Raw genomic sequence first — 16,026 nt, 5'->3', positions numbered from 1 at the left:
CATTACCCTTTTATTGTCTTGGGAGTTTTCTTGCCTTAATCCGTGTTATTAAATAACAGCGTCCTAGACTTCCCTAGCGCTATGTCTTTATCCCTGATTTGATTTCTCTTGTGTTGTTTCTCCCTTTTTCTTCTAATTCTTTGGTTAGAGTGTGATTTCTCCCTCTCAATAGATTCTTGATCATTCTGGGCAATTTTTTCACTTGTTTACTGTTCTGAGTGTTTGTTTTCTGTGTTTTCTTCCTGTATTATAGGTTCCATCTCTATCTGGATCTCCTGTATTTCTGGAATCTGTCAGATCAGAATATGCTTAAATGTTTTGAATGCATCCATTGTGTTGGAGTCTCACTGGAGAGCATTTAAATTAACTACTGGTACCTTTTTTGTATTCTTCTTACCACCTGGTCCTGTAGACTCAATCTCAACCATTCTATCACTGGACTTTTACAATCTGCTTTTTTTTTACACTTCGGTCTTAATAGTTCCTGTGCTTGATTCCTTTTCTCTTGTACCAGTTCTCCTACTTGTGGAGACCAGACCACATTAAATAGTGCTTTCTCTCTTTGATGTTCTCTTTGTTTATCTTAATTTCATGTATCATTTGAGTAACTTCCTGTTTAAGTTGTAGCTGTGCTTGCCTACCCCCTGTAATGTCTACAGTTTCTTGACTAGCGTCCTGTGTGAAGGGTGTACCAAAAAGTAAGTAATGTGGAGTCACAGGAGTTATTGTGCCTCTTGATTATAGTGGTTGATTATTTAAAGACATTTGTATTTCTTTTGGTTTGCTGCTCCACTTACCGCCACATCCCAAAGGAGTTTAATTAGATCTTTCTTCATAGTTTTCCTTTCCACCATCCATTCTGATTCAGGGTGATGAGGCAATGCTGTGCTCCTGGGAGATCCTTTTTCCTTCTGCCCATCCTTGTTAAGCTTTAGAAAGAAAGGCTTCACCTCAGTCAGAGGGCAATTCCCTAGGCATTCCAACAATAGGAATTAACTCTCTTTAAAGAGTGCCAGTAAATACACACTCCGTTACATCTTTGCTGGGGAGACACCAGACAAAATTAGAACAATGGAAAACACAAACGGGGCATAATAGCATCCATTGGAATTTGGTAATGGTCCAATAAAATCAATTTTAAATTAATCCAATGGTTGGTCAGCCTTTTTTACTCCTATTGGTGGTGTTTTTTTAATAGAAGATTTGTTCACCTGGTTACAGGCTGTACAATGTGCAACATAATTCCTGCACAGTTTTAACATGTTCAGCCACCAATAGCATTTTGTTAATTTACAGAAAGTTCCCTGACCTCCTGGGGTATAGATTTCCGAGCCCAGAGGGAGCTTCTGTAATTCAGTCATCTCGATTGTGTTTTGGTGGTATTTCCCTTTTTCCTTTGTCATCTCTGTGGGCTCCTTTCAGGGTGTTCCAGATGAGGGCAGCAGCTCCTCCACCCATCTGCCAGTGACCGGGGTATCCGATGGAGGCTGCGGTGCCTGGGGAGATGCCAGCCCGTGCCGCTGACCACTCCCTCCTAGGTGGGGCCAACACAGGCTCCATGGGCCAGAGGATGCTCCCAAGGACATCAAGGCCAACAGGACAGCAGAGTCAGCAGGCTGTCTCCAAGGCCAGTTCCAGCGATGGCAGAGCACCTAGATGTGGCACCCACAAACGTAAGAGTAAATCACCTTAGGCACCACGGGCTTCTCACTGGTGGTTTTCTGTTGCCCCCGCATTAGTTGCTTCTCAATTGGTGAGCATCTCAACACCTTTTAATCCACTTTCATGAATGTTTTGTAGTATGAAACCATTAAATGTCTTCATTCTCAACAATCCTCTGGGTGCTTCATTACTTCTGCAGGTGGACGGGAACTCACAATGATATGAGTGACTGGTTTGTCATTGAGCTTTATTGAAAAGGCACATAGTTAATGTTCCAAACCAGACAGACGTTGCTTTCCGGTATCAGGTATGGAGCCTGCAGCCCTGGCATTTGTGGAGATCCATCTGTGGTGAGCTAGCTGAAGATACGTTGGATCAAAGTCTCCCGGCTGTCCACGCCCCCCTGGGAGTTGCTCAGGTCAGTGTTTATCCCCTCAGCATTCTCCTGAGCGTGCTCAGCCTTAGACTCATGACTGGACTCATCGTCTGCAGCCAGGGCATCTGCGTCGACATCTTCTTCTTCCACTGCGTCCCCCCTTTCCAGCGCCAGGTTGTGGAGAGCGCAGCGTGCAACCACTATCAGTGACACACAATCCAGGGGGTATTGCAGTGAGGCCCCTGAACAGTCCAGGCATCGGAATCGCATAGTGAGAAGACCGATGGTTCTATCTACCACCGCCCTTGTGGAGGTGTGTCTCCTATTGTACGGCTGCTCAGCCCCTGTTCTTGGATGGCAGAGGGGCATAACGAACCACCTTTTGAATGGAAAGCCCAGCAGCCATCCATCCAGTCGGGCTGGAGCAGTGAAGAGCCTCGGTACCTGGGAGTGTCTCAGGATGTAAGCGTTATGGGAGCTGCCAGGGGACCTTGCACAGACTTGCAGAATCAGCATCCTGTGATCACACACTATCTGCATGATCATGGATTGGAAGCCCTTCCAGTTGTCGAAGGCACCCAGCTCATCCCCTGGCTACTTGATGACCACATTATGCAGCCAATTGCACCCTAGAAGTGGGGGAACCCAACAATCGCTGCAAAGCCTCTGGCTCGCTCTGCCTGGCTGGACTCATCCGAGCGGTAGTGAATGAAAGTCAATACATGTCAGAACAGAGCGTCTGTGTTGTGGTCACTTTGACAAATGGACCACAGGAATCTCAGGTACAGGTCATGATCGTTTATTCGAGCGATTGCAAGGAGAGAACCATCTCAATGCAGCTTGAGACAGCACTCTGCTAAATTACAAGTGTTCAACATATTTATACATTATTAGTCACATAAAAGAACAGTTTCCAGATTCCGATCTTGTCAACATATAGGATTATATTAAACAGACATTTCTGGTAACAGGTACATGCATCATATGTCCCTATTTTCACCCAGGCAGAGACCTTCCCTCCTACCTAAACTAGGACCATCTGTTCTTTCCCTATCTGCTGTAAACAGGCTCAATTTTAGTTGTTTTTTACAACCTAAGTCTCCAGTCTGACTCCCAAGGCCTTGCTGGTGATTGCAAACCCTGAGGGTATACAAAGTTCGAGAGTGTATAAGGTTCATCTGGTGCTTTTTCACTGTTTATGTACTTGCAGGCACTGGCTGCTTGGAGATTCCAACAATATCATTCTCTTACAATAAATTCTTACTGTACCCCTTTATTCCCCCCTAACAGTGCCTCCTTTTGGCCCTTGGCCTAGCCCAAGAGAGTCAACTATAGTAGTACTGTCCATCCCTTTACACACCGCCGCCCATTGATGCAGGCCAGTCATCCAACTTTGGGTTGTAATAGGTATTGTCAGACTATCTGTATCATCTGGCCCTTCAATTGAGGCCTCTGGCTTACTAAATTTCATCCCCACTGGTATAAACTCCCCCAACGCCACCTTTTTTGTGTGATCTTCGAGTACAATGAAATATATGTTAGATATATAATCAATATCAGTTGAAGAATAACTGGTGAATGGGAGATAATCTGAATCCAGGGGTGTATCTGTACATTTGAGCCCCAATTCCACCATCACCATGTGGAGGAACCTATTTGCTTGATATCCTCTTTTAAGGCTCTAACCAATTGCTTTAGTGTATAGTAAGTCCTATATATCTGCTGAGCCTGTCCCCGAGTCGGGGTTAGGTGCTCGGGTAATAAGGGAATTTCATAGGAGAACTGGTTCAAATACTGTGTCAGGTTATCCTCTTGTATATTTCGACCAGGTCCACTTTCCCTTCCCTTGCTGGTGCCTGTGGGTGTGGGCACACTGAGTGATTATGGATGAGGCATATCCGGTTGTTCCCGTGTTGGATCTTCTGCTGCCACGTGGTAATACAATATCTCCCTTTCCCTGTACATACAACATGTGTCGGTTCTTTTGAAGCTCATACAGTTTCCATTGGACAATTTGCTGCTGCTTTAAATCCACACTTCGCTTCTTCCATCTCATACATTGGGTGTGCACATACTACTGCAGCACTATCTACACTACACCCCTCTAATGTGGTACTAACTATATTTCCTTCTATGCCTACTGCATATGGCGGAATGTCATGATATCTAATTTAGTAATTCTCCTTTATAACCCCAATATTTTCTACTCTATATAATGTCCTGCCGGGTGTTGACATAGGTATGACTGGTATTACTAATAAAATGCTTATTAGCATATTATTATTTACTATATATTCAACATTCATTCTATATATGCATGTTAAACCTTTGAGTTGGCAACCAGTCAAGCCATGATCCTTATGTCATGAAAGATTAAATAAATATTTATAAGCTACCTATAAAGGAACTATCCCTTCATTAATCTGTCTTAAATTCTCTCTGGCTTGTTCCAGTGCCCAGGATCCACATGTGTTGTAAACATCATTTCTGCTTGCTTCGTCTGAAATATTTTCCCCTATGTTAATCAGTTTGTTGATAGGCCCTGCATGACTTTGAGGCACGATAGCCAGGCTTTGGATTAACCGTGTCATGTCTTGGTCTGTATTTAATTGGGTTATGTATTCCCTGTCCCCGCTCTAAAATCTCCTTAAGCTTAAAGCTCAGAGTACGGACCTTCTGATCTACAGTTGCCAGGTCGATGGAATTAACTACTGATGTCCCTGTATTGAATATCGTGGCAGCGTCATTCATCAGGCTGCGCTTGTCTCGGTTTCCTTCTAGATCTGATCGATCCTGCCATTAAACTGAACTGCTTTAGTCATCAACTGGCCCATTAGAGCTGTATATAGTGCTCGAATATGGGTTGAACATCACTGAGGTGAGGCAATTTCAGATATGTTCAAGACTACGGGTACCAGCCCGTGGTATAAATTATCATACAAAACTTCTGATTAACCATTCGGTCCTGGATGCACAGTTGGACAAGGTAGGTCAGTTGGTGTGGTTTGAGGGGCTTCAATTATCTTTACTTGGACTGTGGAAGTAGACGTGGGAGGTGGCTGGATAGTGGCTGTTTTTTGTGGACCTCGCACACCCGATCTGAATCAAACCCTTACCTCAATTCAAAAGCACTTGTTTTCCTACTGTTACATTTATCATTTCCCATTGCATGTCACATTCGGCGCTGTCCGTGCTGTACCAAAGTTCCTCCTGCGGTGCGGGATGAGCAGTGATGATCCCCGACCTTGTTGCCAGTACTGATACGCCCATGACCAGGATCCTAGATCTGTGGAGACATTAACTTCGGCTCCCGTTCTTCGGGTTACCACTTGGTCAATTGTCATGTATCTTTAACTGTGTGTAATGCCTCCATTTACATCCCATTCTCATATCTACAAGTGCGCATGTATCACCTGTCAAAATTACCTCGTATGGTCCATGCCTGTTCGCTCTGAGCTCAACTTGACCATCACCTTATTCCCCACTTGTCTATTGTTGCTTTTTGGATTTGTCTGTTTCTATATCCTTAATCACCTGTCAGTCTCTGACTTCTTTCCTTAAATCATGCAATTGCTTACTTATTTCCCTCACATAGTCTCGCATCCTTCCTTTTAGTGGTCCTACATCTCTCACTCCTACTATGATTCCCTCGGGTAACTGCATTGCTCTCCTTGTCATTATTTCAAATGGGGTGAACCCAGCGGTCCTGCTTGGGGTAGCCCTAAGGTGCATTAGAATATTGGGCTGTTTCATGTCTCTTCAATTGCTTTTGTGATTGATTTTTTTTTAAAAAAAGTTCAGTTCATCATTTCCCCCGAGCTCTGTGGCTGGTAGGGAATGTGGAATTTCTGTTTATATTTAATTTTATACATTTCTTTAATCACTCTTCCTGTGAAATGAGTTCCCTGATCTGAATCCATCTGGATAGGCATCTTCCACTCCTTCCAGTCCACTGTCTCCTGCTGCTGTCCCACGTCGGACCTCAATTCCTTAATCTGTCTACACAACTCTACAATGCACTTTCTTATCCAATCTTTCAATGGCTCAGTATCTTCACTTCCAGTGACAGCATCTTATGTGACCACGGGCAGAGAATTTGCTGGGCATGCAGGTGCATGCGCAACGTGCTTGAGCGTAAAATAGTGTGTGATAATGTCTGGCAAGCGTCCCGATGTCATTGATATTTCGGTCGGCAGTCACGCGCTAAACTCAGAAGTGCTCCCGCCGACAATTAAGAGGGTGATATGGACAAAGAAATAGACACGTTGCAAAAAAATGTTTTGGATTGTGGGAGAGGGGATTATAGTGAAATAGGGCAGGATTTGGCCAAGGTAGACTGGGAACAGCTAATTGCAGGGAAATCTACAGAGGAGAAATGGGGAGCGTTGAAAAAAGGAAATGGGGAGGGTACAGGCTCAACATGTTACCTCTATGGTGATAGGAAGGAGCAGCAAGCCCAGAGAACCATGATGACCAGAGATATTCAGGATACGATGAGAAGGAAAAGAGAGGCTTTTAGCAGGTACAAGGGAAGCAAATCAACAGAGGCATTAGTGGAGTGCAGACCGTGCAGGGTGGAGCTTAAGAAAACAATTAGGAGATCAAAGTGGGGATATGAGAAAGTTCTGGCTGGTAAAAGAAAGGAAAATCTCAAAATATTCCATAAGTATATCAAGGGGAAAAGGATAACCAGGGAAAGAGTAGGTCCCAAACGGGACCAAGGGTGGAGCCTGAGGACATCGCTAGAGTGTTGAACAAATACTTCACATCCATCTTCACCCAAGAGAACAAGGAAGGGTTGGAACTCGGGGAGAGAGACTATGAGATTCTTGAGGAAATTGATATAGGGAGTGACAAGGTATTGGAGGTGTTGGCAGGCTTAAAAGTGGACAAATCTCCAGGTCCACTTTCATTTTGTGCTCCCCCACACCCACGCTGACTTCATTGCTCACTCTCCTCCCACACCCAACCCAGGTAGCGCTGATCGTATCAGCGCATGCTTCACGGTGTCTGGTCGTTATTTGGCCAGGGGTCAATTGCAGTCGGTGGCCCATTTCCTGACCGCTCCCAGGCCAACTGATCGGGCCTACCGGCCAAGCTGAAAATTCAGGCCTGCATTCACTCTTTTAGAGGTTGTCGAAGTTCCTCGAGGGTGAATTTTCTAAGAATGCATGTCACTCTGACTGATCATTTTTTCTCTCTCTTCCTTCCGTCTGGGGTTTCTATGTTGGCTACGTGGAGTGTGTCTGTTGTAACTCAAGTGAGTTATGAATTATTCTCCGTATGCAATATATGGTCTCTGCTCCCTTTGAGGTCCATCTGTTCTCTTGGGGGTGGGGTGTGGGGGTGCTTCCTATAGCGCGGTGATGTATTTTCTCAGCCCCTTGTGTCTTGAGTTTTGTGTTTGGGCTGAGAATTTTGGCCTTGGATAATTATTTATTTTAAATTTTGTGAGTTTAATGCCTTGTGTGGACGGGGGTGTTTTGCGTGTGGTTTGTTTTTCCTTTTACGAGTGGAATATTCATCAAAGCATGAGCTTCTTCAATAATTCTATGGATATGTAGGATTTTTTTCTGTTTATCTGGGATTTGAGCTAACGCCTTTTCACAGTCTAGTTTAATTGCTGAATCCAAATAGCTCACAATAGGCTCCTGTAACCCAATTTCCAGTTATGGTCATTTAAAATCCTCCCTATATCATAGGTTATAGACAGTCCACGTTCATCTGTTATTCTTCCTAACATAGGAGTAATCTCAGAAATGAGTGGCTTTCCATGTGCTTTATTATAGACAAGGCCATAAATTGGCTCCCAGGATGTACAGCTTAGGGATTGTCGCAGGACCAGGAATTAGACTGGCCACTGTGTGTTAGTCTTCATTTCCCCAATGTTTTGTAAACAGCTTAAGTTTAGTTAAATTCTGTAATATGCATTCTAATTTTTTAATACTTGTCCTGCCTTCTGGCTTCCCAGAAATTTGCGAAGTATTTTGTGTGATAATGTGACCATCTGAATGTGGTGGCCTGTTCTGGTCTTTTCAAAATCTGAAGCATCTTTACTGGTGTATAATAAACCCTTTAAGACTGCATAGGCTTGTCTGACAGCATTTAAATCACAATTTGCCACTGATGGGGTTTCTCTATAACCAAACCTTCCAGGGGCGAAAGCTGTGCCTTGCCCTTCAATAAAGGCTGTAGCCCCTGTCCTGCCTGCATCTTATGGGCTGTTACCTAATGCCTGTATATTTGTTATGTAGACATCCTATTGGTCTAAAGGCTGTTAGGTGACTTTCGGCTGCCAATTGAGTTGTGCTATTCCAGCATCATTTGCAATAAATTGGCTGAGGGATAGGAAGCTGAAAGCAATGGTTAAGGGGTACTTTTCAGGCTGGAAGAAGGTTTGCAGTGGAATTCCCCAGGGATCAGTATTGGGACACTTGCTTTTCCTGATATATATATAAATGATCTAGATCTTGGTGTGCAGGGGACAATTTCAAAGTTTGCGAATGACACAAAGCTTGGAAGAATTGTAAATTGTGAGGAGGACAGTGTAGAACTTCAAAAGGACATTGACATATTGGTGGAGTGGGCAGATAGGTGGCAGATGAAGTTCAATGTGGAGAAGTTTGAGGTGATACACTTTGAAACAAAGAACATGGAGAGACAGTATAAAATAGAGGATACTATTCTAAAGTTTGTGTAGGAGGAGAGAGACCTGGATGTATTTGTATGTAAGAGCTAGTACAAACACAATGGGCTGAATGGCCTCTTTCTGTACTGTACCAATAAATAAATAAGTAAATAAATTCATCAATCCCTGCTGGTCTAATTGTGTCCCGTTTTATCCTACCTCCCTCCACAGCAGAAATTACTACATGATCGGCTTCTGGAAGTGCAATCAGATTTTGTTGACTGCCAAAGCAGTTGGCTGGGTCACCTAAAGAGTGAATCAGCCCTGTTCCATGCTGTGTTGCCATGGTTATTACACCAGGCTAAAGCCCTATCATAGGTAAGTGCTTATAATTGAGTTTTTCAAGAATTCCTTTAAAATATCCTATCTCTCAGAGGATAACTCTAGTTTCGGATAGTATTAATTAAAATTATCTTGAGCCCCACGTTGGGCACCAGCTGTTAATGGTTCTACTATTTATAACTCCTGGCAAGGTAAGCCAATCCCTTCAACTTATTGCCAGCTTAAAGTCTCAACTAAAAGAGATTCTAAGCATTAAAGGACGATAGTCTTAGACTGGGTCCTCAAATACAAGCCCTCTCCTCCAGGAGTCTCAAAGCCCACAAAATTATCTCAGGACAGGACATACATTGAGGCCTGTCTTAGTAGGCCAACTTCTTTGAAAGTCAACCAATCCTAAGACTTCTAGGGTAATGTATTTACGTGCATTGGCGAGATAATAAATAATTCAGACTACACATTCTATATGCTTCAAAAACATAGACATTTTATTGAAGCCCTTTTTTGATTATAGCTTATACATTAAGTTATAAATGATAAGTAAAGCTGAGCATAACATGTAAATAGTCCTAAATGCATGAAATTTATAAATCCATCTTATCAGCAAATATTGTTGGGTAACTCAAACAAACAGTAACAATTAAGAAAGATATTTACTCACAAATACAATTTAGTCATATTGAATTTTGATATATCTCTGTCTCAACCCAGTGGAATTCTCAAAAGAGAACACTGACCTTTTATGTTCCAAAGATGGCTGATTGACAAAAAGCTAATGGTGTGTACTTTTTATAGGCATTCTGCAGAGATGAAAGAAGCTCCTATTGTCTATTTTGTGAATAAATCTTATCAATTTAAGAATTAGTGAAAGCTAAATGTTTTCTTTCCAACCTGTGCAATGGGGTGTTTTGAAATGAATGGCTGGTTGGCTATCTTCTAAAAGTAATTTAACTTTAAGGTTTTGCTGTACTATGTGTTTTTTAAATTTTGCTTATCTGGGGTAATTTCGTGTTCAGACTGACTCTGAGCACAGATGTCTATTTTGGATACATTCCAATTTCTTACCATCTGAAGCTTCCTTTGTTTTATAAATACATTGACAATAATTCAAGTTATCAGCCATCTTAAGTAGCTAAAGTTAATTCTGCCATTTTATGTCTCTAACCTGATGCTGCTAATCTTGGGATTAACAGTTTAAAATCTTAGATTCACCACCTAATATGTAACTTAATTGTGTGTAATCGCACTGCTACCCACTGCCCACCTCCTCATGTCTGCTAGATTCGGGTTTGACTACAAGCTTTGTAACTAATCCAGGGAACAAAGAGTCAGAGACAGGTACATTTTGTGTATCAGGTTGTAAAATCTCCAGTTATTAAAATTCAGGTATTTGGTTTGTCTAGGTGCAAATGAAGTCATTTGAGGTCTTGTGATGCTGTTTTTCTTTATCTCTCATGAGTTCTACATAAAAAGATGCAAAGCACAATGTAAATGTTACTTTGAAGAGAGGCCAAGAGATGACTTGTTACTCTCTCAATGCAAAGTAATAAAATAAGCTGAGTACCTCACTCAAAAACAGGGTCATTGTAAATGTGGGTAGGATCTGGACCACCCAATGATCACTGATCAAAAAACACATCCCAATTGTCCATCTGGACATCTACAGGGCCCACATTTCAGAGTAATCGATGGAGCTGACTTTTTATATTTTAAGTTGTTCAAGTGGTCTTCATTTGCTTCAAAAAATGTAACTGTAAAAACTTTAACCAGGAACATGTTTGGTTGAGTCATTGTACATTGTGCTCACAAGGTTGGTATTTATTACCCTTCCCTTGGTGCCCTAAGATGGTGGTGAGGCCTCTTTTTGAACGGCTGCGTTCCATGTGGTGCAGGTAAACCAACATTGTTAAACTGGGAGTTCCAGGGATTAATCCAGCGACAGTGAGAAAATGGAGATTGAGATCTTGGAGGGGAACTTGGAGGTGAAGGTGTTCCATTGACCTGCTGCTCTTGTCCTTCTAGGTTGTGGAATTGGGAGGGGCTGCAGAAGAAGCCTTAGTAACTCACTGCAGTGAAGCGTGTAGAGATTACAGCCTGTACCTACAACATACCAATGATGGAAGGTGTCGATATTTAAGCTAATAGATGTGGTGCTGGTTAAAGGGATTGACTTGTTGTGGATGGTTGTGTCAGCTCCTGGAGTGTTGCTGGACCATCACACATCCAGGAAAGTGGTGAGGATTACATTACACCCAGATGTCTACCTTGCACTGAGGATTGGGTGTGTAGGAGGTGATCCAGTATGAAGTCTCTAATCTGGGTGGATAGAAACAGTGTTTGTGAGGTTGGTCACTTCAGTTTCTGCTCAATGGTGACACCCAGGAGGTTGATGCTTGAGTCTCAGCAATGGTGATGCCATCGTTCATGGTCACTGCCTGGCACTTGGGTGGCATGAATTATCCTTACCCCTCATCAGACAAGCCAGGATGTTGTCCAGGTCTGCTGTATGCAGCTCTGAACTGCAACGGCTGTCCTGGATGTGTAAGACACTAGAAACAGGGAGTGTACAAGGTTCGGGACCTGTTCTCTGGGTATCAATAACACAAAACCAGTCTTGGATGTAATTTCTACTTCAGGTGGGAAACCTTTATTCATTCACTAGTGACAGCTCGTACTCACTGTACCGGGTGCTTGGTCACTCCCCGTGCACAGGGTCACCCTTCAGGTGGTCGGCCCACTGGACGATGTCTCCCCACATCTCCCAGTGACTGACCAGGCCCCTATCCTCCACCTGCAGTGCTGATATCTTCTTGGGATCTGACGTTTATACACTTTTTCTCACTCCGGCCCCTTCCCCTTTCGCATATAAGACAAAACCCTAAAACAGGTCATCCGATTGGTCTTCTGTACCTTCGTGATTCTCTGTGGCACCTCACCACCTCCTGAGCAATAGGCCAATAGAGGTTCAGTGGCTGATATTTAAAGGGATATTTCAGAATATACAGAATATATACATTCCAGAGAGAAAGAAAAATTCCAAGGGGAGGGCCCAGCATCTGTGGTTAACTAAAAAAGTTAAAGACAGCATCAAACTTAAAGTAAAAACATATAATTACACACAGACAGCTGGAAGGTCAGAAGATTGGAAAGAATATAAAGAACAGCAAAGGATGTAAAAAAGATTAATAGGGAAGGAAAAACTAGAGAATGAGAGAAAGCTAGTTCGTAATATAAAGATGGATAGTAAGTGTTTCTGTGGATATTTAAATAAGAAGAGTTAACAAAGTGAGTGTTGGTCCTTTAGAGAGTGCGTCGGGGGAATTGATAATTGAAAGTCGGGAGGTGGCAGATGAATTAAACAGATATTTTGCTTTGATCATCACTATAGAGGACACAAGTAACATCCTGGGCTTAGCTGTAAATCCGGAAATGGAAGGGAGGAAGAACTCGGGAAAATTATAATCCCCAGAAAAGTGGTATTGAGCAAATTGTTGGGGCTGCGGGCTGACAAATACCCAGGTACAGATGGAATTCACTGAGGTCTTGACTGGAGTGGTTAGTGAGGTAGTTGATGCACAGGTTTATTTTTCCAAAATTTCCTATATTTGGAGAAGGGTGCGTTAGATTGGAAAATAACAAATGTAACTTCTTTATTCCAAAAGGGAGGGAGGGATCAGAAACCCACATTGTGGACCGTGTGTTGTGATGGAGATCTCAGTGCCACATGAGTACAGTCGATGGCACCCTGCATCTGTGGGAAACCTGAGACCTGGACAAATCTAATCACTCTTGCATCCTGGCTCTCGTATAGTCCCTAGGTCTAGCTAGATGCCGACCAGCGATGACTCACTGTGGCCCTTCAGCAGCGTGAGTGGGAGTCCCAGTCACCCCTTCTTCTTGAGGGTTCTACTCCTCCCTTTGCACAGCCAGTGCCTCAGTCACTCTCTTCTCCATTGTCTTTGCTCTCTGTAAGCCATGAGGTATAAAGTTAATTCAGCCGGCTCCGTTATCCTGATGTGCTCCTCCTGCAAGATGAAAGAGAGAGAGGCGTGGGTCAGCATGGGTGTACTAAGAACCTCTCTTGGTTAAGTTTGAAGTCCCCTTAACACATCCCGGAGGGAGCTGGCCACCACTTGGATGGCCAGAGATTATTGTGCTGCATGGCTGCCCGAAACCCCACCTTCCACCCCCCACTCCACCCGGCCGATTGGCGGCAGCTTTGCCCATTGGACTGCATGCTGTGCTCTCAGCTCAGGCGCAGGCATTCTCCTAACCCGTGCTGCAAGGCTGCACTGTTAGCTTGTACCATGGGGGAGACTGGTCCAAATCGGGATGATGACAATGCAAAGGGCTGTGAGCGCCTCCACCAGTGACTGCAGTAGGGGGTGGTGTGTGTGTGTCAGTTTCACCTCTGACTTCTGAGCTGTTCGAATTGCTCCCACCCCCTGGGTTCGAGAACTTGGACTTATCTGGGGGGTGTGACAAAGTGCAGCAGACAACTGGTTTTGGTGCAAGAAAAACTGGGTTCATTGAAGTCACAAATAAACTTATAACATTAGGATTACACTGAGATTATACATACCTACAAAGTACACTTAGTTAAAAATGGGGCACACACAGCATAACAATGGAAAATCACGCTACTAATTACCCTTACCCTTGTGCCACCCCCAAAACCTAACTAAATTGAATCAGGAGAGGTCAGGGATCATGCTCACCAACCAGGGTCCCTTGACAGTTTGAAATCCAGCCAGGTAAGCTGGTTGCAGTTTTGGGGTACGCTCTTTGTGTCCTCTGGGACCTGCCGTCCCCACATGGTCCTGGTCTGTGGAATCTGCGAAGGTTCTTCAGTTGTGTGGAGGACGCGGTTGTGGGTGGTCGATCTTCGTGGAGGGCTGCAGTTGCGGCCTTGTTGACTTCATTTGAGCCTGTCACCCCGTGCCCCTCGCCATGATGTTGCCTGCGGGTCTGCAAACGTCCAGATCTCCTTCCTCTGATTGGCTCAGCTCCCTGCTTAAACTCTGCTTCAACCGCTCCCAACTGCTCACTGCCCTGTGTCAGCTTTCACAACTGCTTACCCTTCTGCTAGCTGGTTTCTCCCTCTCTCCCTCTCGTAACTGACTGCCCAGTTATACTGCCTTTCCAATTTCTTATCGGAATCCAAATCAAGGTTAGTTCTTTGTTTGATTTTGGTGGGCTTCCCCCGGTGATTGTTGTCTCGTTGTTTTGAATGGGCTCGCATGATATTTATCATTGTCTTCCTGTCCTAGTAACTAGTTTTGAACTGAAAGCCATTGTATGTGTGGAGTATTTATGGGTTCGCATAATTGAATTGATTGTGCTTTCCTGCCTTAGTCGGTAGTAGCGATTATTTATGCAAGATTTTTGATGGGCTTCAGTTTCGTGTGAGGTGAAATCTTTCTCTGGGTTGATTGTATTAAAGGGAAGAATGCATATTCTGTCTCCTCTCATTGTCTGGACTCAGGCAAAACAATCCACATTGCACTTAATAAGCCCGGCATGTTCAGCCCCAGGCCTTCATGGGCCCAGCCTCCTGTCTGCAGGTTTTTATATTTAACTCAACAGTTTAAAAGTCCAAAAGTCATATCCTTGTTGATTTTATGAAAAATGTGGGAATTTTGAGAACGCTTCACAGCTCAATGGCCAGCTTTAGCAAGCAGATTGTACAATGTGCCCAGTCATCCAGCAGTTCTGCGGTCCACTAAAACACTCATTGGTTTATAGTCTGTGCCCAAGGGGTAATAAACTCTGGAGTACTAGGTGGCACTTTAATGCCTCTTGAGTGGCAGATAAGCTCAAGGCCCGACTCCAATCATATCAATGTGGCTGTTCCTGAACTGTCTCAGCTGCAGAGTAAGGGTCACTTTATACAAGGTGTTCCTAATGCGTGGCCGCTTCCCTCACCCACTGCCCCCCACCCCCCACCCCCCACCATCCACCACCCCACACGGCCTTGTGCGCTACCTTCAGCTGCAGGGCAGCCTTTGCCCCAAACCCCCTGCAAAATGCATCTGAAACTTGAAGTCTAACAGGCGTCCTTGGTAAGTGCTCCGCAATGTTACTGTGCACTCGCCTCCAAGTTTGCCTCAAAGTGCAGCCTGTCAAGTGCACACCTTTTATATGCTGTTGTGAAGCACATCAGCGTGGGTGGACGATCCGGCCGGGGGAGGAATGAGTCTGACAGGTGAACCTTACAATGATATGTAGGTGTACGACATTGAGGTTCCCCATGTCCAATGGATGGAAATGCAGCCCACCATTGATGGACTGAGAGGACGATCACAAACTGGTTTCACAACTCCCTGGAACCAATTTTTGGCCTTCTTGCCATATTGTCCGCTCACAGCACCGAACACGCCCGACACCAGTGGACACAGACGATTCCACCCACTGCATTTAAAAGTTCACACCATGAGGATTAGGTCAGTCAATCACCTTTGGAACATAAAGGGTCAGTGTTCCCTTTTGAGAATTACCCTGGGTTGAGACAGAGATTTATCAAAATTCAATATCCCCATATTGAATTCATGAGTAAATATCTTTATTAATTGTGACTGATTGTTTGAGTTATCCAACAATATTTGCAGGGAAGTTGGATTTATAAATTTCATGTATTTAAGGCTTTTATTGACACATTATGTTTAGCTTTATTTATCAATTATAACTTCATTTATAAGCTATAAACTAAAATGGGCTTCACTAAAATGTGTATGTTTTTGAAGCATATGGAATGTGTAGTCTGAAAAATTTATGATCTCGGCAATCCACATAAATACACTACTCCAGAAGTCTTATTAAGTTTCTAAGAGTTGATATTGGTAAATTTTCAAAGAAGTTGGTCCACTGAGACATGCCTCAATATATGTCCTGTCCCAAGATAATTATGTGAGCTTTGAGACTCGTGGGGGAGAGGGCTTGTATTTGAGGACCAATTTAAGACTTTGTTCATTTAATGCTTAGAATATCTTTTAGCTGAGACTTTAAACGAGCAATAAGTTGA

Source organism: Carcharodon carcharias, chromosome 5, assembly GCF_017639515.1.
Source record: "Carcharodon carcharias isolate sCarCar2 chromosome 5, sCarCar2.pri, whole genome shotgun sequence".
Lineage (NCBI taxonomy): Eukaryota > Metazoa > Chordata > Chondrichthyes > Lamniformes > Lamnidae > Carcharodon > Carcharodon carcharias.
This window is presented reverse-complemented; position numbering follows the sequence as displayed.